This window comes from Macaca mulatta, chromosome 5, assembly GCF_049350105.2.
Source record: "Macaca mulatta isolate MMU2019108-1 chromosome 5, T2T-MMU8v2.0, whole genome shotgun sequence".
Classification (NCBI taxonomy): domain Eukaryota; kingdom Metazoa; phylum Chordata; class Mammalia; order Primates; family Cercopithecidae; genus Macaca; species Macaca mulatta.
This window is the reverse complement of record NC_133410.1, coordinates 60,362,256-60,384,627: the sequence shown is the minus strand read 5'-3', so window position 1 is coordinate 60,384,627 and position 22,372 is coordinate 60,362,256. Positions and strand designations below refer to the sequence as shown.

Below are 22,372 nucleotides of genomic sequence, written 5' to 3'. Positions count from 1 at the left end.
GTATTGCCTTACTTAAACAATAGATAGTAGATTTAGAAAACGGAATTGAAACAAAGCATAATTAGTGAATCTAATTTTATACTGGATTCTGCTATGTATTCAATACTATGCGAAGAGAAGCAGATACAAAATCAGGGACCCAGGCACTTGCCGCCATCATAAAGTTTCTATTATGGCAGCGGAAACTGCCATACAACTCTTTCTCTACTGACATGCCAGAAAACATATTAATCAAAGCAGGAAAGGAGGGAGAAGAATGGCTTCTGCAAAAGACACAGTTGCCTGAAGAGGAGGAGATTTGGAGTGGGTATGAAATAGTCTTACTCTGTATTACTTGGACAGAACTCATACCAATGAAGAGAACATAACTGGTTTGATGCAGAAAAAAATTTTCTAACACTAGAGATGCTTACACCTGTGATAAGCCTCCTGGTGCAATACTCAATGCCAAGACTGCATGTGCCTGAGCAGCTACCACCTGGGTTTTTGGTTGGATCCAGTCATGGTCTTTCTAAGGCCTCTTTGAACTCTGTTTCTATGACCTGGACAAGAATTAAGTCTTCTATGAAAATAGTGTTTATTAAAAATCATCACTGCATCTTGTACTTGCATACCTTCAATATTTTATCTTAAAGGCCAGCCTGAAGAGTTTACTTACTTCTAGAGCCAATTCTGTGCTGGTGTCTATTGAGTGGTATCACAAAACCTATCTCACTACCTTTACTTAAATAATCCTTGCTACTTGTCTTTCCTGTGGTCTGGAATTCTACCACTAGTTACTGATAAAGGACTTAACATTTTAAATATTGTCAATAATCTCTTATTAATTGCAAATGTCTCTGAAGAAAGTTTCCCATGGAAAGTTAATTTTGGTCAGTTATTTTTTTAAGGAGGAATTAGTTTAGCACACATAACAGTTGTTAAAATATTCTTAGCATTAATTCCAATCGACTGATAGTGGCTGTCCTGCAGCATTGTGCTGTCAGTGTTTCTAAGACTGAGCCTAAGCTCAGAGAGAAAGAGTGTAGTGATCAGATAGCAGTGTCTGCAGTGGGTGACAGTCTTGGAGTATTCATCAAAAGGATTTGACAAAAAATTGGATTTGGTTTAATAGGTACATATCTGATAGTTCTAGGAAGTTTAGAATAGGATTTCAAGGGAACAACTCTAAGGATACATGACAATAGAGACAGTGAATGTTAAGACTGTTTAGAGGACTTCAAAATGAATGATGGAGACCTGCCAAAGATAGTCTTCCCCTTGCTGATCTTGGTGAGCTTTCTATCACCCTGGGTCATTCATATTCTTTACAATAAGCCGAAGTGTCCCAAAACTACATAATAGCAGATGTTTTGGGGTTGTTTTTCAGTCAAATACATCTCTCTTACTTGTGATATATTTTTGCTTAGAAAACTGGTATTGAAAATATGTGAGTAGCAGAATCAAGTAATATACTGTCAGCCTTACAGCTTATTTAAAAATGAGGAAATTGAGAAGAGAATAGTGAAAATAATAACCCGTGATGTCCCATTTTCAAAATTTTAGACTTTACATGTATAGGCATCTTACAATTGTCATTTAGTAAGTAATTACCTGTTTCCTGCCTTAGACCCAAGAATTGGTTGATAGGCAAAGCAGACAATAGCTGAGGGATACTGGTATCTCAGCATTAACACTAGCTCTTGGATATGTGGGTTGTAAAATCAGACAGACATGAATTTTTACCTGTGAGTCTATGAACAAATTATGTGACTCTGAGTCTTAATTTCTCATTCAAGAAATACTAATATTGCCAACTATCTGAGAGTTATATAAAGTGACCATAGTAAGTGTTCGATAAATTAGGTCCCATTCTTTTAGGTTCACTCCCAATGCTTGTACGGCTCTTAAATCCCCTTCTCCCCAGGGACTTGAAAATGTACCCAGCATTAGAACCTGAGCCCTGACCAGTTAGTCAATCTGTGGTAGTATGTGTTTATCTTCTTCCTTTCCACTTTAGAACTTTGGACATGTCAACAATCATTTCTAAGAAATGAGGTATTGCAGACCAACATTTGCCAAGAGTGTTTATGGATTACTTAATTACAAAGTCTACATGTTGAAATCTTAAAGAAACAAGCAGACTGACGTGACTTGTTTAAAAATGCAGTATTCATTAATGACTTCAGTCCATCAACAATATTTCTTCATTGTCATAGATTTCCTCGATTTTACCGAGGTCATAGATGCTTGGAAAAAATATTCACCAGAAAAAGGTTTCTTTTTAATAGTAATTACTTGAAAAGAATATAAAGTTCTTCATTTCTCTCAAATGATAGAACACTTTTTATAAAGGTTCTCCTGAAATAATGAAGACTGTTAAATCCACATCTTTTCTGGTTTTCTTCAGCTACATTAAATGTCAATCTCTTTAGAGAAGTTTATTAGATGCGGGTGGAAAATCCTATTTACAATTTACATATTCCAGGTATAAGGATAAGATAAGAAAGGCACAATAACTTCTAAAGTGTACATGGGAAGGCTTATCTTTTTCAGAGGTCGTTACTGTGAATAGAATCATTGAAAATTGCCAGACATTAATTTGTGGAGTGAATATACAGAGAGAGCTGATATATTGAAGCAATACACACAGGAATATTCCACTTTAGCCTCACTTCACCTATAGGTAAGAGAATGTTCTATTTGAAACTTATATAGAATTGAATAAGCAGTTTTAGACAAAGCAGTGCTTTGAATAATAGCAGAAGTAATATTATGAGCTACATTATTCAGTACCTGTTATGTGCCAGGCCCTGTGCTCAGTACTTCATACATATGCTTTCTTGTTTTATTTTCTTATTTTTAAATTTTATTTTTAGAAACAGGGTCCTGCTCTATTATCCAGGCTAGAATGCAGTGGTATGATCATTCATACCACTTTGACCTCCTGGGCTCAAGTGATCCTCCTGCATTAACCTTCTGAGTCAGTAGGACTACAGGGGCCTAACCCTGTACTTGAGTAGTTTTTCATTTTTTGTAGAGAGAGGTCTAACTATATTGCCTAGGCTGGTCTGAAACTCCTGGCCTCAAGTCTTGGCATCCTGGCCTCTCGCACTGGCACCCTAAAGTGTCAGGATTACAGGCATGAGCCATCATGCCCAGCCCATATATGCTTTCATGTAATCTTAACCACCACCCAATATACTAGAACTTATTTAAATTTTATAGCCAGAGAAACAGAAACTCAGAAAGCTTAAATTATTTTCCCAAGACCATAGTAAGTACCAGAGCTAGAAGTTGAACTCAGAATAGCTGTCTCCGAAGCCTTTTCTTATTTCAATATAGTAAATGATAATGGTTTATTTATTTAACAGCTGCTAAGCTCTTTAGAAGCTATTAGTATAGGAAAAAAGACAATGTTATCAATAGAGAACATATGTATGTGATTTTGGTGAGTGGAGATGATGAAGAAGACGGGGGTGATGAGTGCATGCAAGATGTGTGAAACACCGTCTTTGCTGAATTAAGCCTGGCAAGGTGTTGATGTTTACACTTTTATACCCAATGCTAAACCTTAATTTTTGGTGTGCTAGTAACTTCTAATATAAAGAGTTAAATAACTAAAATATTAAGTTTAATTCAGAAGTGTTAACACAAGTACATGCAGCTTATTTGTAGAACAATGATAGATTTCACCTACACAACAAATTTGAATATAAGTCATTCACAGAATACAGTTTAAATACAAGTGAAGATATATTCTGAGAATTTTTTAACTTATAGTAAATAAAAATACATCTAAAAATTTATGAGAGAACAAATATAGGTTGTAGAATTGTAAAGAGCGATTTCAATTTGGAAAATTTTCTTTTATGCAAATATCTCACTCCAGCTGGCTTCTATAACAAAATACCATAAACTGGATAGCTTTTAAACAACAGAAATTTATTTTCCACAGTTCTGATGCTGGGACCTCCAAGATTAAGGCACTGGCAGATTTGGTATCTGGTAAGCATCCTTATATTCCGAATCTGGGATGGCTGTACATTCTGGTCCATAGAAGGTGACCACTGTGTTGTCCTAAAATTGGGAAAAAGGTAAACCAGCTCCCTTGGGCTTCTTTTATAAAGGCACTAGTTGCAGTCATGAAGACTCCAACCTCATCACTTAATCACCTTGCCAAAGGCACCACCTACTAACACTATCACCTTGGGGTTAGATTTTCAATGTATGAATTTTAGGGGACACAAGCATTCAGATAGCACAACAGCAAATAAAATATCATTTATAAGCCCAGGTGCAGTGGCTCATGCCTGTAATCCCAGCACTTTGGGAGGCCGAGGCGTGTGGATCACGAGGTCAGGAGATCCAGACCATCCTGGCTAACACGGTGAAACCCTATCTCTACCTTAAAAAATACAAAAAATTAGCCGGGCGTGATGGCAGACGCCTGTAGTCCCAGCTACTCGGGAGACTGAGGCAGGAGAATGGCGTGAACCCGGGAGGCGGAGCTTGCAGTGAGCTGAGATCCAGCCACTGCACTCCAGCCTGGGCGACAGAGCGAGACTCCGTCTCAAAATAAATAAATAAATAAATAAATAATAATTTATTCAGCCATACAGTATATTAATAGCCAGAATTACCCAGAGAGAATGTAAGAGACATGTGAGTTTTATCACATATTGTTTTGTCTGAAATTTGAAGTAACATTAATTGTTTTTGGAGGAAACGGAGCAATGATATAACAAAAAACAACTGAGGGAAAGGGTTTGAGTCTATCTTTAACACAAATAATACGTTTCAGCCCCAACATTATGGTTGCTCATCTTCTTCAGAAAGCCACTCATGGAGAAGTACAAACCATAGTTAGAAAGTTGAGAGATTTCAATGAGAAGCACAGGACCTTTAAGTCACATGGTTACCTTCAGAATGCACTCACCAATTGGTGGGCGAATTATGTCCTCCCGTTTTCTCTTTTTAAACTATATTGCAACCAAAAGAAGTTTTTATGAAGGGGCTGGTTGAATAATTAGGCAAGAGGTTATAAGACAAAGATATGTAGATGAGTCACATCCTAGATGTATTTGTTGTAGATTTACAAACTTTTTTTTTTTTTTTTTTTGGTATATGGTATTGCTAGTGATGCAATCATGGCTCACGATAGCCTCCAATTCCTGGGCTCAAGCAATCCTCCTGCCTCAGCCTCCCAAGTAGCTAGGACTACAGGTTTCCACTGCCACACCCTACTAAGTTTTATTTCATTTTTTTAATAGATGGGGTCTTGCTATGTTGCCCAGGTTGGTCCTAAACTCCTGGCCTCAAGCAATCCTTCTGCCTCAGCATCCTAAGTTGCTAGAATTACAGGTATGAACCAGCACACCTGAATCTAAACCTACATTTTATCAGTTCATTCCTAGGACATCAGGATCTGAGAATCAAACACTCAAGAAAATGAATTATAAAGTAGAATACTAATTGTTTAATTTACATTGGTTACATTTGATTACACAGAATTTACATTTTGTGCCTCTGTCACAGAATGCTGTTGTCTGACATTCTCACATAATGAATCCTAGGAAATTGAAGTATTAATTTTAAAAAATTTCTGACAAAATATGAAAAAGAAAAAAACAGTAAATATATGATGGGATCCTTTTCCCAGTAAGTAGAAAATCTTTGTAGTTATTATTGCCTCATAAAATGTATCTATTTTGTGATTAGTAAACCTCATGAAAATAGTGATTCTCCTTGAAAATTCTTGATTCTCCTTGAAAAGTCTATTCTTATAATCCACATTTTTTGGATCTATTATCCTCATGCTAAATAATTTAAAATATAAATGAGCGATTTTATTCTTTGTTTATAGATTTTTAGACTTTATCTTCTTGGGGCTAAATCCTACCCATCTTTTATTAGACTCTGAGTAGACATAGAAAAATCATGTCTCACGCCTGTAATCCCAGCACTTTGGGAGGCCGAGGTGGGCAGATCACCTGAGGTCGGGAGTTTGAGACCAGCCTGACCAACATGGAGAAACCCGGTCCTACTTTAAAAAAAAAAAAAAAAAAAATTAGCCAGGCGTGGTGTCGTGTGGCTATAATCCCAGCTATTCAGAAGGCTGAGGCAGAAGAATCACTTAAACCCGGGAGGCGGAGGTTTCGGTGAGCGGAGATTGTGCCATTGTATTCCAGACTGGGCAATAAGAGAGAAATTCCATCTCAAAAAAAAAAAAAAAAAAGAAAAAAAAGAAAAACCATGTCTCGTTAGAAACACATTTTAAATGAAGTACTTCTGCCTATGAGTACTCCCACTTATTTTATAGTAATTCTGACTTGCTTCTGCTTCAAAAGATGACGATTGTTTGCCCTTACCCTCTAAATCTGAAAACATGTCATCTGAGGTTTACAGCATCTCATATATTTACTGCTACTGAAAGGTATTTGAAAACCAACTGAATTATTACATTTTCATTTGGATATTTGACACCGAATACACATTGTCTCAGAGTTCAATTCTTAAGATAAGTTCTCATAGAAACCAAACAAAAAATAATTAGGAAACAAGGAAAGCAAACTATTGCATATTTCTTTTAAAATTCTTTAAATTCTTATGGGTACATAGTAGGTGCATATGTTTATGAGTTACATGATATATTTTGATACAGGCATGCAATACACAATAATCGCATCAGGACAAATGGGGTATCCATAACCTCAAGCATTTATCCTTTGAGTTTCAAACAATGAGATTGTAAATTTTTAGCCAGTTTAAATGTATAATTTTTTAAAAAATCAGTCACCCAGTAGTGCTAGCAAATACTGGGTCTTATTCTTTCCAACTATTTCTTGGTATCTGTTAATCATCTCCACTTCCTCCCCCCTCCCATCCTCACTATTCCTCCCAGCCTCTGGCATGGCAGCCGTCCCTCTACTCTCTATCTCCATGAATTCAATTGTTTTAATTTTTAGCTCCCAAAGATAAATGAGAACATGCAATGTTTGTCTTTCTGTGCTTGGCTTATTTCACTTAACATACTGATCTCCAGTTCCGTCTGTGTTGTTGCAAATGACTGAATCTCATTCTTTTCTTATGGCTAACTAGTACTCTATTGTGTGTATGTACCACATTTTCTTTATCCATTCATATGTTGATGGACACTTAGGTTTCTTCCAAATCTTGGCTATTAATATCGCTGCACTAAACATGAGAGTGCAAATACCTCTTCAATATTATGATTTCCTTTCTTTTGGGTATGTAGTTAGGAATGGGATAGCTGGATCCTATAGTAGCTCTATTTTTTCTTTTCTGAGGAAGCTCCAAACTGTTCTCCACAGTGGTTATACTAATTTAAATTCTCACCAAAACTGTACAAGGATTCCCCTTTCTCCATTTCATCACCAGCATTTGTTATTGCCTGTCTCTTGGATAAAAGTCATTTAAAATGAAGTGAGATTATATCTCATTGTAATTTTGATTTTCATTTCTCTGATGATCAGTGACATTGATCATCTTTTCCTATACCTGTTTGTCATTTGTATGTCTTCTTTTGAGAAATGTCTATTCAGATCTTTTGCCAATTTTAAATCAGATTATTAGATATTTCCCAATAGAGTTGTTTGAGTTTATAACATATTCTGGTTAGTAATCCCTTGTCAAATGGATAGTTTGCAAATATTTTCTACCATTCCGTGGGTAGTCTCTTCACTTTGTTGATTGTTTCTTTGCTGGGAGGAAGCTTTTTAATTTGAAGTTATCCCATTTGTCCATTTTTGCTTTGATTGCCTGTGCTTGTGGGGTATTACTCAAGAAATCTTTACCCACTCCGATGTTCTGAAGAGATTACTCACTTTTTTCTTGTAGTAGTTTCATAGTTCGTAGTCTTAGGTTTAAGTATTTAATCCATTTTAATTTGATTTTTGTATTTTGCGATAGCTAGGAGGTCTAGTGTCATTCTTCTGCATATGGATGTTTAATTTTCCCATTTATTGAAGAGACTGTCCTTTCCCCTGTGTATGTCCTTGGTACTTTTGTCAAAAATGAGTTCAGTGTAAATGCATGGATTTATTTCTGGATTCTCTATTCTGTTTCACTGGTCTATATATCATAGACCATCAACCAGTTATGCAGGTATCATGCCATTTTTGTCACTGTATCTCTGTAGTATAATTTGAAGACAGGTAATGTGATTCCTCCAGCTTTGTTCTTTTTGGTCAGGATAACTTTGGCTATTATGGGTCTTTTGTGGTCCCATGTAAATTTTAAGATTGTTATTTCTGTTTCATTGTAAAGATCTCTCACTTTTTCAGTTAATTCCTAGGTATTTTATTTTATGTATAAAATATTTATTGCCATATAGTTCTTTCCTATCTTCCTTCTAGTGAAGGTGATTTTCTCTGGTGGCATGATTTAATTTCTTGCTTTTAATTTTTTGTGTATCTGCTAAATGTTTTTTGATTTGAGGTTACCATGAGGCTTGCAAATACTATCTTATAATCCGTTATTTTAAGCTGATGATAACACTGATTCAGTAAACAGATGAACAAACAAGCAAAAAGAAACCTAATAAAAACTACACCTTAACTTGTCTCTCCACTTCTTAACTTTTCGTGAAGAATGATGGTGGTATTTTGATGGGAATTGCATTGAATTTGTGGATCGCTCTGGACAGTATGGTCATTTTCACAATATTGATTCTACCCATCCATGAGCATGAAATGTGTTTTCATTTGTTAGTATCATCTATGATTTCTTTTAGCAGTGTTTTGTAGTTTTCCTTGTAGAAGTCTTTCATGTCCTTGGTTAGGTGTATTCCTAAGTATTTTATTTTTATTTTGCAGCTATTGTGAAAGGGGTTGAATTCTTGATTTGATTCTTAGCTTGGCTGCTGTTGTTGTATAGCAGAGCTTACTGATTTGTGCACATTAATTTTGTACCCTAAAACTTTGCTGAGTTCATTTACCAGTTCTAGGAAGTTTTTGAATGAGTCTTTAGGGTTTTAGGGTTTTCTAAGTATGTGATCATATCATCAGCAAACAGTGACAGTTTGACTTCTTCTTTACCAAGCTGGATGCCCTTTATCCCTTTATCTCATCCAGCTAGGACTTCCAGTATTATGTTGAATAGAAGAGATGAAAGTGGGCATCCGTGCCTCATTCTAGTTCTCAAGGGGAATGCTTTAAACTTTTCCCAATTCAGTAGAATGTTGGCGGGGGGTTTGTCATAAATGTCTTTTATTACCTTAACTGTGTCCCTTCAATTAGCCCTAACAATGCTAATTGTTCTGAGGGTTTTAATCATAAAGCGATTCTGAATTTTGTCAAATGCTTTTTCTGCATCTATTAAGATGATCATGTGATTTTTTTGATTTTAATTCTGTTCATATGGTGTATCACATTTATTGACTTATGTATATTAAACCACCCCTGCATCCCTGGTATTAAACCCACTTGATCACGGTGGATTATTTTTTGATATGCTGTTGGATTTGGTTTGCTAGTATTTTGTTGAGGATTTTTGCGTCTGTATTCATCAGGGATATTAGTCTTCAGTTTTCTTTTTTTGTCATGTCTTTTCCTGGTTTTGGTATCTGGGGGATACTGGCTTCATAGAAAGGTTTAGGGAGGATTCCCTCTTTCTTTATCTTTTGGAATGGTGTCAATAAAATTGGTACCAACTCTTCTTTGAGTGTCTGATAAAACTCATGAATCTATCTAGTCCTGGACTTTTTTTGTTGTTGTTGTTGGCAATTTTTAAAATTACCATTTAAGTCTCACTGCTTGTTATCAGTCTGTTTGGAGATTCTATATCTTCCTGGTTTAATCTAGGAGGGTTGCATATTACCAGAAATTTATCCATCTCATCTAGGTTTTCTAGTTTATGTATATACAGGTGTTCATAGTAGCCTTAAATAATTTAAATCTTTTGTATTTCTGTGGTATCAGTTGTAATATCTCCCATTTCATTTCTAATTGAGTTTATTTGGATCTTCTCTCTTCTTTTCTTGGTTAATCTCGCTAATGGTCTACAAATTTTATTTACCTTTTCAAAGAATCATTTTTAAAATTTACCTTTTGTATTTTTTTGTTTCAATTTTAATTAGTTCTGTTCTGATCTTTGTTATTTCTTTTCTTCTGCTGGGTTTGGGTTTGGATTGTTCCTGTTTCTCCAGTTTTGTGATGTGTGACCTTAGATTGTCTATTTGTGCTCTTTCAGACTTTTTGATACAGGCATTTAATGCTATAGCTTTCCTCTTAGCACCACTTTTGCTGTATTCCAGAGATTTTGATAGATTATGTCACTATTAATGTTCAGTTCAAAGAATTTTTAAATTTTTATCTTTATTTTATTGCTTACCCAATGATTATTCAGGAGCAGGTTATTTAATTTCCATGTATTTGCATGGTTTTGAGGGTTCTTTTTGGAGTTGATTTCCAGTTTTATTTCACTGTTGCTTGTACTTGATTTAATTTTGATTTTCTTAAATTTACTGAGACTTGCTTTGTGGCCTATGATATGGTCTATTTTGGTAAATGATCCATGTGCTGATGAATAGAATGTATATTCTACAGCTGTTGTGTGGAATGTTCTGTAAATATCTGTTAAGTTCATTTGTTGTAAGGTATAGTTTAAGTCCATTGTTTCTTTGTTGACCGTCTGTCTTGATGACTTCTTTAGTGTTGTCAGTGGAGTATTGAAATCCCCCACTATTATTGTGTTATCTCATTTCTTTTTTTAAAATTTTTTATTTAATTTTTTTTTTCTTACTATACTTTAAGTTCTAGGATACATGTGCACAACTTGCAGGTTTGTTACATAGGTATACGTGTGCCATGTTTGTTGGCTGCACCCATCAACTCATCATTTACATTAGGTATTTTTCCTAACACTATCCTTCCCCCAGTCCCCCACCCCTCGACAAGCCCTGGTGTGCAATGCTCCCCACCCTGTGTCCAAGTGTTCTCATTGTTCAATTTCTACCTATGAGAGAGAACATGCGGTGTTTGGTTTTCTGTCCTTGTGAGAGTTTGCTCAGAATGATGGTTTCCAGCTTTATCCATGTTCCTGCAAAGGACATGAATCATCCTTTTTTATGGCTGCATAGTATTTCATGGTGTGTATGTGCCACATGTTCTTAATCCAGTCTATCATTGATGGACGTTAGGATTGGTTCCAAGTCTTTGCTGCTGTGAATAGTGTTGCAATAAACATACATGTGCATGTGTCTTTATAGTAGCATGATTTATAATCCTTTGGTTGTATACCCAGTAATGGGATGGCTGGATCAAATGGTATTTCTAGTTCTAGATCCTTGAGGAATCGCCACACTGACTTCCACAATGGTTGAACTAGTTTACAGCCCCACCAACAGTGTAAAAGTGCTCCTATTTCTCCACATCCTCTCCAGCATCTGTTGTTTCCTGGCATTTTAATGATGATCATTCTAACTGGCGTAAGTTGGTATCTCATTGTGGTTTTGATTTTCATTTCTCTGATGACCAGCAATGATGAGCAATTTTTCATGTGTCTGTTGGCTGCATAAATGTCTTCTATTGAGAAGTGTCTGTTCATACTCTTTGCTCAATTTTTGATGGGGTTGTTTTTTTTCTTGTAAATTTAAGTTCTTTGTAGATTCTGGATATTAGCCTTTTGCCAGATGGGTAGATTGCAAAAATTTTCTCCTATTCTGTAGGTTTCCTGTTCACTCTGATGGTAGTTTCTTTTGCTGTGCAGAAGCTCTTTAGTTTAATTAGATCCCATTTGTCTATTTTGGCTTTTGTTGCCATTGCTTTTGTTGTTTTAGTCATGAAGTCCTTGCCCATGCCTATGTCCTCAATGGTATTGCCTAGGTTTTCTTCTAGGGTTTTTATGGTTTTAGGTCTAACATTTAAGTTTTTAATCCATCTTGAATTAATTTTTGTATGAGGTGTAAGGAAGAGATTCAGTTTCAGCTTTCTACATATGGCTAGCCAGTTTTCCCAGCACCATTTATTCAATAGGGAATCCTTTCCCCATTTCTTGTTTTTGTCAGGTTTGTCAAAGATCAGATGGTTGTAGATGTGCGGTGTTATTTCTGAGGCTTCTGTTCTGTTCTATTGGTCTACATATCTGTTTTGGTACCAGTACCATGCTGTTTTGGTTACTGTAGCCTTGTAGTATAGTTTCAGAACTTCCAACACTGTGAATAGCAGTGGTGAGAGAGGGCATCCTTGTCTTGTGCCAGTTTTCAAAACGAACACTTCCGTTTTTTTGTCCATTCAGTATGATATTGGCTGTGGGTTTGTCATAAATAGTTCTTATTATTTTGAGATATGTTCCATCAATACCTAGTTTATTGAGAGTTTTTAGCATGAAGGGCTGTTGAATTTTGTCAAAGGCCTTTTCTGCATCTATTGAGAGAATCATGTGGTTTTTGTCATTGGTTCTGTTTATGTGATGGATCACGTTTATTGATTTGTGTATGTTGAACCAGCCTTGCATCCCAGGAATGAAGCCAACTTGATTGTGGTGGATAAACTTTTTGATGTGCTGCTGGATTTGGTTTGCCAGTATTTTATTGAGGATTTTTGCATCAATGTTCATCAGGGATATTGGTCTAAAATTATCTTTTTTTGTTGTGCCTCTGCCAGGCTTTGGTATCAGGATGATGCTGGCCTCATAAAATGAGTTAGGGAGAATTCCCTCTTTTTCTGGTACCATTTCAGAAGGTATGGTACCAGCTCCTCTTTGTATCTCTGGTAGAATTTCGCTGTGAACCCATTTGGTCCTGGACTTTTTTTGATTGGTAGGCTATTAACTATTGCCTCAATTTCAGAGCCTGTTATTGGTCTATTCAGAGATTCAACTTCTTCCTGGTTTAGTCTTGGGAGGGTGTATGTGTCCAGGAATGTATCCATTACTTCCAGATTTTCTAGTTTATTTGTGTAGAGGTGTTTATAGCATTCTCTGATGGTGGTTTATATTTCTGTGGGATTGGTGGTGATATCCCCTTTATCATTTTTTATTGCATCTATTTGATTCTTCTCTCTTTTCTTCTTTATTAGTCTTGCTAGTGGTCTATCAGTTTTATTGATCTTTTAAAAAAACCAGCTCCTGGATTCATTGATTTTTTTGAAGGGTTTTTTGTGTCTCTATCTCCTTCAGTTCTGCTCTGATCTTTGTTATTTCTTGCCTTCTGCTAGCTTTTGAATTTGTTTGCTCTTTCTTCTCCAGTTCTTTTAATTGTGATGTTAGGGTGTCAATTTTACTTCTTTCCTGCTTTCTCTTGTGGGCATTTAGTGCTACAAATTTCCATCTACATACTGCTTTAAATGTATCCCAGAGATTCTTGCAGGTGATGTCTTCATTCTCATTGGTTTCAAAAGCATATATATTTAGGATAGTTAGCTCTTCTTGTTCGATTGATTTCTTTACCATTATGTAAGGCCCTTCTTTGTCTCTTTTGATCTTTTTTGGTTTAAAATCTGTTTTATCAGAGACTAAGATTGCAACCCCTGCTTTTTTTTTTTTGCTTTCCATTGCTTGGTAGATCTTCCTTCATCCTTTTATTTTGAGCGTATTTGTGTCTCTGCACATGAGATGGGTCTCCTGAATACAGCACACTGATGGGCTTTGACTCTTTATCCAATTTTCCAGTCTGTGTCCTTTAATTGGGGCACTTAGCCCATTTACATTTAAGGTTAATATTCTTTCATGTGAATTTGATCCTGTCATTATGATGTTAACTGGTTATTTTGCCAATTAATTGGTGCAGTTTCTTCATAGTATTATTGGTCTTTACAATTTGGTATGTTTTTGTGGTGGCTGCTACCAGTTGTTCCTTTCCCTGTTTAGTGCTTTCTTCAGGAGCTCTTTTAAGGCAGGCCTGGTGGTGACAGAATCTCTCAGGGTTTGCTTGTTTATAAAGGATTTTATTTCTCCTTCTCTTATGAAATCCAGTTTGGCTGGATCTGAAATTCTGGGTTGAAAGTTCTTTTCTTTAAGAATGTTGAATATTGGCACCCACTCTCTTCTGGCTTGTAGAGTTTCTGCTGAGATATCCACTGTTAGTCTGATGGGCTTTCCTTTGTGGGTAACCTGACTTTTCTCTCTGGCTGCCCTTAACATTTTTTCCTTCATTTCAACCTTGGTGAATCTGACAATTGCATGTCTTGGGATTGCTCTTCTCGAGGAGTATCTTTGTAGTGTTCTCTGTATTTCCTGAATTTGAATGTTGGCTTGCCTTGCTAGATTGGGGAAGTTCTCCTGGATAACCTCCTGAAGAATGTTTTCCAACTTGGTCCCATTCTCCTCATCACTTTCAGGTACACCAGTCAAATGCACGTTTGGTCTTTTCACGTAGTCCCACATTTCTCGGAGGCTTTGTTCATTTCTTCTTACTCTTTTTACTCTAAACTTGTCTTCTTGCTTTATTTCATTACTTTGATCTTCAATGACCGATATCCTTTCTTCCACTTGACAAAATTGGCTATTGAAGCTCGTACATGCATCACAAAGTTCTTGTCCCCTGGTTTTCAGCTCCATCAGGTCATTTAAGGTCTTCTCTACACTGTTTATTCTACTTAGCCATTCGTCTAACCTTTTTTCAAGGTTTTTAGCTTCCTTGCAATGGGTTAGAACATGTTCCTTTAGCTCGGAGAAGTTTGTTATTACCGACCTTCTGAAGCCTACTTCTTTTTTTTTTTTTTTTTTTTTTGAGACGGAGTCTTTCTCTGTCGCCCAGGCTGGAGTGCAGTGGCGCGATCTCGGCTCACTGCAAGCTCCGCCTCCCGGGTTCACGCCATTCTCTCGCCTCAGCCTCTCGAGTAGCTGGGACTACAGGCGCCGCCACCTCGCCCGGCTAATTTTTTTGTATTTTTAGTAGAGACGGGGTTTCACCGTGTTAGCCAGGATGGTCTCGATCTCCTGACCTCGTGATCCGCCCGTCTTGGCCTCCCAAAGTGCTGGGATTACAGGCTTGAGCCACTGCGCCCGGCTCTGAAGCCTACTTCTGTGAACTCATCAAAGTCATTCTCCTTCCACCTTTGTTGTGTTGCTGGTGAGGAGCTGTGACCCTTTGGAGGAGAAGACGTGCTCTGGTTTTTAGAATTTTCAGCTTTTCTGCTCTGCTTTCTCCCCATCTTTGTGGTTTTATCTATCTTTGTTCTTTGATGTTGGTGACCTACAGATGGAGTTTTGGTGTGGATGTCCTTTTTGTTGATGTTGATGCTATTCCTTTCTGTTTGTCAGTTTTCCTTCTAACAGTCAGGTCCCTCAACTGCAGGTCCATTGGAGTTTGCTGGAGGTCCACTCCAGACCCTGTTTGCCTGGCTACCAGCAATAGAGGCTGCAGAACAGCAAATATTGCAGAACAGCAAATATTGCCTCCTGATCCTTCCTCTGGAAACTTCATCCTAGAGGGGCACCCACCTGTATGAGGTGTCTGTTGGCCCCTACTGGTAGATGTCTCCCAGTTAGGCTACTTGGGGGTCAGGGACCCACTTGAGGAGGCAGTCTGTCCATTCTCAGAGCCCAAACACCATGCTGGGAGAACCACTGCTCTCTTTAGAGCTGTCAGACAGGTACGTTTAAGTCTGCAGAAGTTTCTGCTGGCTTTTGTTAAGCTATGCCCTACCCACAGTGATGGAGTCTATAGAGGCAGTAGACCTTGATAAGCAGCAGTGGGGTCCACCCAGTTTGAATTTCCTGGCTGCTTTGTTTACCTACTCAAACCTCAGCAATGGCAGATGCCTCTCCCCCCGCCAGGCTGCAACCTTGCAGGTCGATCTCAGACTGCTGCGTTAGCAGTGAGCAAGGCTCCATGGGCATGGGACCCACTGAGCCAGGCACAGAAGAGAATCTCCTTGTCTCTCGGTTGCTAAGACCATGGGAAAAGCACAGTATTTGGGCAGCAGTGTCCCATTTTTCCAGGTACAGTCTGTCACGGCTTCCCTTGGCTAGGAAAGAGAAATCCCTTGACCCCTTGCACTTCCCGGATGAGGCGACGCCCTACCCTGCTTTGGCTCACCCTCTGTGGGCTGCACCCACTGTCCAACCGGTCCCAATGAGATGAACCATGTACCTCAGTTGAAAATGCAGAAATCACCCATCTTCTGTATCAGTCATGCTGGGAGCTTCTGACTGGAGCTGTTCCTATTTGACCATCTTGGAACGGAATCTGCTATCTCATTTCTTATGTCAAGAAGTAACTGTTTTACATTGAAAGCTCCAAAGTTAGCTGCATATGTATTTAGAATTGTGATATTTTTCTGTTGGACTAGTCCTTTTTTCATTATATAACATCCCTCTTTGTCTTTCTCAACAGCTGTTGCTTTAAAGTTTGTCTGATATAAGAAAGCTACTCCTGCTCACTTTTGGTGTCTATTTGCATGGAATATCTTTTTCTACCCGTTTACTTTAAGTTTTTGTGAGTACTTATGTGTTAGGTAAGTTTCCTGAAGACAGCAAACACCTGGTTTGTGAATTCTTATCCATTCTGCCATTCTGTATCTTTTAGGTGGAGCATTTAGGACATTTACATTCAATGTTAGTATTGAAATATGAGGTATTATTCTATTCATTGTACTATTTGTTGTGTGAGTACCTTGTTTTCTTTTCATTATGTTATTGTTATAAAGATCCTGTGAGACTTATGCTTTAAGGATGTTCTATTTTGGTGTATTTTGAGGATTTATATCAAGATTTAGATCTCCTTTTAGCAGTTCTTGTAGGGCTGGCTTGGTAGTGGTGAATTCTCTCAGCATTTATTTGTTTGGGAAAGACTGTATTTTTCCTTCATTTATGAAGCCTAGTTTGGTTGGATACAAAATTTTTGGCTGATAATTATTTTGTTTAAGGAGGCTAAAAATAGGACCTCAGTCCCTTTTCTGCTGAGAAATCTGCTGTCAATCTGATAGATTTTCCTTTATAGGTTACCTGATGCTTTTGCCTCACAACTCTTAAGATTCTTTACTTTGCCTTGACTTTAGATGACCTGTTGATCATGTGCCTAGGCAATGATCCTTTTGTGATGACTTTAGGTGTTTTTTGAGCTTCTTGTATTTGGGTGTCTAGATCTCTAGCAAGGCTGGGGCAGTTTTCCTCAATTATTCCATCAAATATGTTTTCCAAACTTTTAGATTTCTCTTCTTCTTCAAGAACAACAATTATTCTTAGATTTGGATGTTTAAAATGGTCACAAACTTCTTGTAGGCTTTATTAATTTTTTTAAAATTCTTTTTTCTTTGTCTTTGATGGATTGGGTTAATTCCAAAGCCTTGTCTTCACACTCTGAAGTTCTTTCTTCCACTTGTTCAACTCTGTTGCTGAGACTTTCCAGTGAATTTTGCATTGCTATGTCTCCTCAATTTCCAGAAGTTGTGATTGTTTTTTATTCATGCTATGTATTTTACTGAAGAATTTTCCTTTCATATCCTGTATTATATTTTTGATTTCTTTAAATTGGACTTCACCTTTCTCTGGTGCCTCTTTGATTAGCTTAATTATCAACCTTCTGAATTCTTTTTAATGGCAATTCAGATATTTTGCCTTGGTTTGGATCCATTGCTGGTGAGCTGGTGTGATCTTTTGGTGGTGTTGAAGAACCTTGTTTTCTCAAATTACCAGAATTATTTTTCTGGTTTCTTCTCATTTGGGTAGACTATGTCAGAGGGAAGATCTGGGATTCAAGAGCTGCTGTTCAGATTCTTTTGTACCACAGGAAGCTCCCTTGATGTGGCATTCTCTTCCTTCCTGTAGCAATGGAGCTTTTTCAGAGCTAAACAATAGCGATTATTTTTGCTTCTCTCAGTCTAGCCACACAGCAGAGCTACCAGGCTCTGGGCTGGTGGTACTGGGGAGTGTCTGCAAAGAGTCCTGCAATGTGATCTGTCTTCAGGTCTTGCAGCCATGGATACCAGCACCTGCTCTGGCGAAGATAGCAGGAGAGTGAAATGGGCTCTGTGAGGGTCCTTGGTTGTATTTTTGTTTACTGTGCTGGTTTTGTATTGGTTGGCCTTCAGCCAGGATGTGGTGCTTTCAAGAGTGCCTCAACTGCAGTCCCACAGGGAGGATGCAAATTTGCCCTAAGGACACCTGGTTAAGTATTCAGGTTTCCCAGGTGGTGGGCAGGGCCATAGAGCTCCCAAGGTATTATGACATTTGTTTTGGATACCAAGGAGGGCAGAAAAAGACCATCAAGTGGGGACAGGTATAGGTGTGTCTGAGTTCAGCCTGTCATTGGGCTGGGCTTGCTTAGGCTGCTATCGGGGATGGGGGTATGGTTTCCAGTCCAGTGGAGTTATATTCTCAGGGAGATTATGGTTGCCTCTGCTGAGTCATATAGGTCCCCAGGGAAGTGAGGGAAAGCCAGCAACCACAGGCCCCATCTCACTCTCATGCAGCCTGCAATCCTAAAAGTTGGTCTCCCTCCCACCATGCTTCCCCAATAGCACCAAGTTTATTTCCAGGCAGCCAGTGACAAGGGCTGAAAACTTGCCCAAGAATATGAACCTCTCTGTTGAGAAAGCAAGCAGACTTACAGTTTTTCAGTGTCTCAGGGAGCCTGCAGGGGTGATCCAGTTCCTTTAAAGGGTTTGTGGATTCTCTCAGCTTTCCTGGTATGTTTCTGCAATAGTTCTTGGCACAAAAATTTACAGTGTGAGTCTCCACATGATACTCTGTCCTAGTGGGAGCTGCAAGCTAGTTCTTACTTCTTTCTACCATCTTAATCTGTTATAGTTATTTTTGATTGGTTCATCATTCAATCTTTCTACTTAAGAATAATTTACGCATCACAGTGTTATAACATTCTGTGTTTTTTCCTGTATACTTACTATTACCAGTGAGGTTTGCAGCTTCAGATGATTTATTATTCCTCATTAATGTCCTTTTTTTTTTTTCTGATTGAAATATTCCCTTTAGCATTTTATGTCAGACAGGTCTCGTGTTAAGTTTTTCAGCTTTTGCTTGTATGGAAAAGTCTTCATTTCTCCTTTATGTTTGAAGGATATTTTTACACAATACACTATTCTAAGGTAACAGGTTTTTTTGATTGTTTTGTTTTCCGTCAGCATTTTAAATATGTGGTACCACTCTCTCCTGGCCTATAAGGTTTCCACTGAAAAGTCTGCTGCTAGATGTATTAGAGCTCCATTGTATGGCATTTTTTTTTCTTTTGTTGCTTTAAGGATTCTTTCCTTATCCTTGGCCTTTGGGGGTTTGATTATTAAATGCCTTGACATAGTCTTCTTTGGGTTAAATCTGCTTGGTGTTCTGTAACCTTCTTGTGCATGGATATTGATGTCTTTCTCTAGGTTTGGCAAGTTCTCTGTTATAAACCCATTGAATAAATGTTCTACCTTTATCTCTTTTTTTACCTTCTCTTTAAGGCCAATAATTCTTAAATTTGCCTTTCTGAGGCTATTTTTTAAGAGCTTGTAGACATGCTTCTTTCCTCCTAATTCTTTTTTTCTTTTGTCTCCTCTGACTGTATTTTCAAATAGCCTCTCTTCAAGCCCACTAAGTCTTTCTTCTGCTTGATCAATTCTGCTATTAAAAGACTCTGATGCATTCTTCAATATGTCATTTGCATTTTCCAATTCTAGAATTTCTGCTTCATTCTATTTTTTTTTTTTTTTTTTTTTTTGACAGGACCTGCCTCTGTCACCCATGCAGTGGTGTGATCTCAGCTCATCGCAACCTCCACCTGCCGAGCTCAAGCCACCTTCCCACTTCAACCTCCTGAGTAGCTGGGACTACATAGGTGCATACCACCATGCTTAGCCGATTTTTTTTTTTTTTGGTAGAGGTGGGGTTTTGCTATGTTGCCATGGCTGGTCTTGAACTCCTGGGCTCAAGTGATCTGCCCGTCTCAGCCTCCCAAAGTGCTGGGACTACAGGTGTGAGCCACTGTGCTGAGCCTTGGTTGATTGTTTTTAATCTTTTATTTTTATCTTTTGAGACAGGGTCTCATTCTGTTGCCCAGGCTGGAGTGCAGTGGCATGATCTTGGCTCACTGCAACCTCTGCCCCATGGATTCAAGCAATTCTCCCACCTCAACCTCCTGAATAGCTGAATAGCTACAGCTGTCCACCACCATGCCTCGCTAATTTTTGTGTTTTTTGGTAGAGATGTGTTTCACCATGTTGGCCAGGCTGGTCTTGAACTCTTGACATCAAGTGATCTGCCTGCCTTGACCTCCCCAAGTCCTACCACTGTAACTACCACCTTGCTACCACTTTTGTTCGCAAAAGGCCCTGGGGCTGTACAATCCACAGGTGATAAAGCCAGACAAACTTGTCTCTTTCCCTTTAGAGTGGTGAGCTCCCCAGGCTCCAGGTGGGTCCAAAAATGCCATCTAGAAGCCAAGGAGTAGAGTAAAAAAACCCTTTAAAATCTACTTAGTGTTCTGTGGTACTACTGCTGAGCTGGCTTTCAAACCATGTAACAAGTCCTTCTCACTATTCCCTTCCCTTTTCCTAGGCAAGGGAGCCTCACCCTATGGCCACCACCACCACAGGCTCATGGAGAGTACTGTCAGGCTTCTACCAATGTTCACTTAAAGTCTAAGGGTTCTTCAGTCAGCTTGTGGTGAATGTTGTCAAGCCTGGGATTCACTCTTCCAGGCTCCCCCCTGGCCCAGGGCAGGTCCAGAAATGCTGTCCAAGTGCAATGGCTTATAATCAGGAACCTCAAGAGCTTGCCTGGTTTTCTACCCTATTGTGGCCAACCTGATACCTAAGGTACAAGATGAAGTCCTCTTTACTTTTCCCTCTGTTTTTCTCAAGCAGACGGGGCAACTCTCCACAGCCACCACAGCTGGGAGTGTGCTGTGCCTCACCTGAAACAAGCAAGTTTCCGTCTCACCCAAGGCTAATGGCATACTACCTGGGTACTATTGCTGATGATTCAAGGTCCAAGGGCTCTTTAGTCAGGAGGTGATGAGTCCTGCCATGACTGGGTTCTTCTCTTCAAGGCAGCATGTTAACTTCTGTCCCAGGGTATGTCTAGAAATGTTGTCCAGGAGCTAAGGCAAGGAATGGGGCTTCATGACTCTGACCAGTGCCCTATTTTATTGTAACTGAACTGGTATCCAAGATGTAAGTTAAAGTTCACTTTACCCTTCCTTTTTCTCAAGTGGAAGGAAGGGGTCTCTTTTGGAGCTGTGAGCTGTGCAGCCTGGGGTTGGGGGAGGGCAAACACTCTAAACACCCTCTTAGCTGCCCTGGCTGGTGTCTCAGTGGTTCTTGGGCCTCCCAGTACAATGACTTTGAGCCCAGCTCAGTACTAGGACTCACCTAGGAATTGTAGTCTTCGTGGCCTAGACTGCCTTTCAAGTTTATGTGGGGCCCCAGAGCACTTCAGTCCCAAGTGGCAAGGCTTGCTGAAACTCAAGTTCCAACTGCTAAGATGGGCAATTTCCCTGTATCTAGCTGGTCCAAATGTTCCCTCCATGGGCAAGCATTAGCTAAGTACAGCAAGGTTCTGCTTTCCACTGTGATAGAGCAGCATCAAGTTCAATGCAAAGTCTCACAATCATTACACTCTCCCTTCCCAGCATACAGATTCTGTGTGTTATGCAGCCACTGCTGGGAGGTAGGAAAGGAGTGGCAATGGCAATTCAAAACGGTTTTTATCTGCCCTTTTCAGTACCTATTTCAGTAAAATGAAGTTAACTAGAGGTACTGTGATTGCTCACCTGATTTTTGGTTCTTATAAAGTATACATATTTTTGTGTAGATGGTTGTTAAATTTGGTGTTCCTGTAAGGTGTAGGGGTAACTGGTCGTCTGCCTCCACCCGGAGAATAACCTACCTTATCTTTCTTGGTGGATAGTTCTCATTAAAAATACCTTGTCCTGAACATTTTCTGTTTATTTTAGTAACTGTCAACTATATGACAATGAACAAATGTATAGGAAAGAGAACAATAGAGAATGGCAAATCTATTTGGTCATTGTATAGTGTGTGGGAATTTAGATTTACTAAAAGGCTTTCTGCTCAAAAGAGCTATACCCAGGGTTATTGGATCCAAAGTTTAACATTATGCACTCTATTGATACAAACATTTTGACTGAACTTTCAGAGGCAAAATTTGGGGTGCCTTAGTGAGAGTGAAGAGGAGGTTTCATGCAAAGCATATGCCTACTTTTCTAAGTGTTGCCCAGCTGCTAATGAATAAGGTTCAGTCCTAGTGTCTGACCCATTTTCTCCTTCCATTACTTGCAGATGATTTTTTCCTTTATGGGCTGGTTAAAAGCAAAAATAATAATCCCAGAATAGACAAAGTTATAGCATGGTAGCAAATTATCTCTAATTCGCTTAGCCTAGCAAAAGGTTTTTTTTCACTCATGCCATCTGTCTAATGTAGATTGGTAAGAGGTCTGCTGTCATAGTCGCTAAGGGACTCAGGCCGATGA

General features: G+C 38.6%; 1 long non-coding RNA gene across 1 annotated transcript; it reads left to right on the top strand.

Moving 5' to 3' along the window:
- Window positions 1–2,535: 2,535 nt before the first annotated feature.
- LOC144341159 (uncharacterized) lies at window positions 2,536–21,816 on the top strand. The gene is made up of 3 exons (XR_013417903.1): window positions 2,536–2,665; window positions 3,938–3,987; window positions 19,606–21,816. It is a non-coding gene; the product is annotated as an uncharacterized LOC144341159 (long non-coding RNA).
- The last annotated feature ends 556 nt before the right edge of the window (window positions 21,817–22,372 follow it).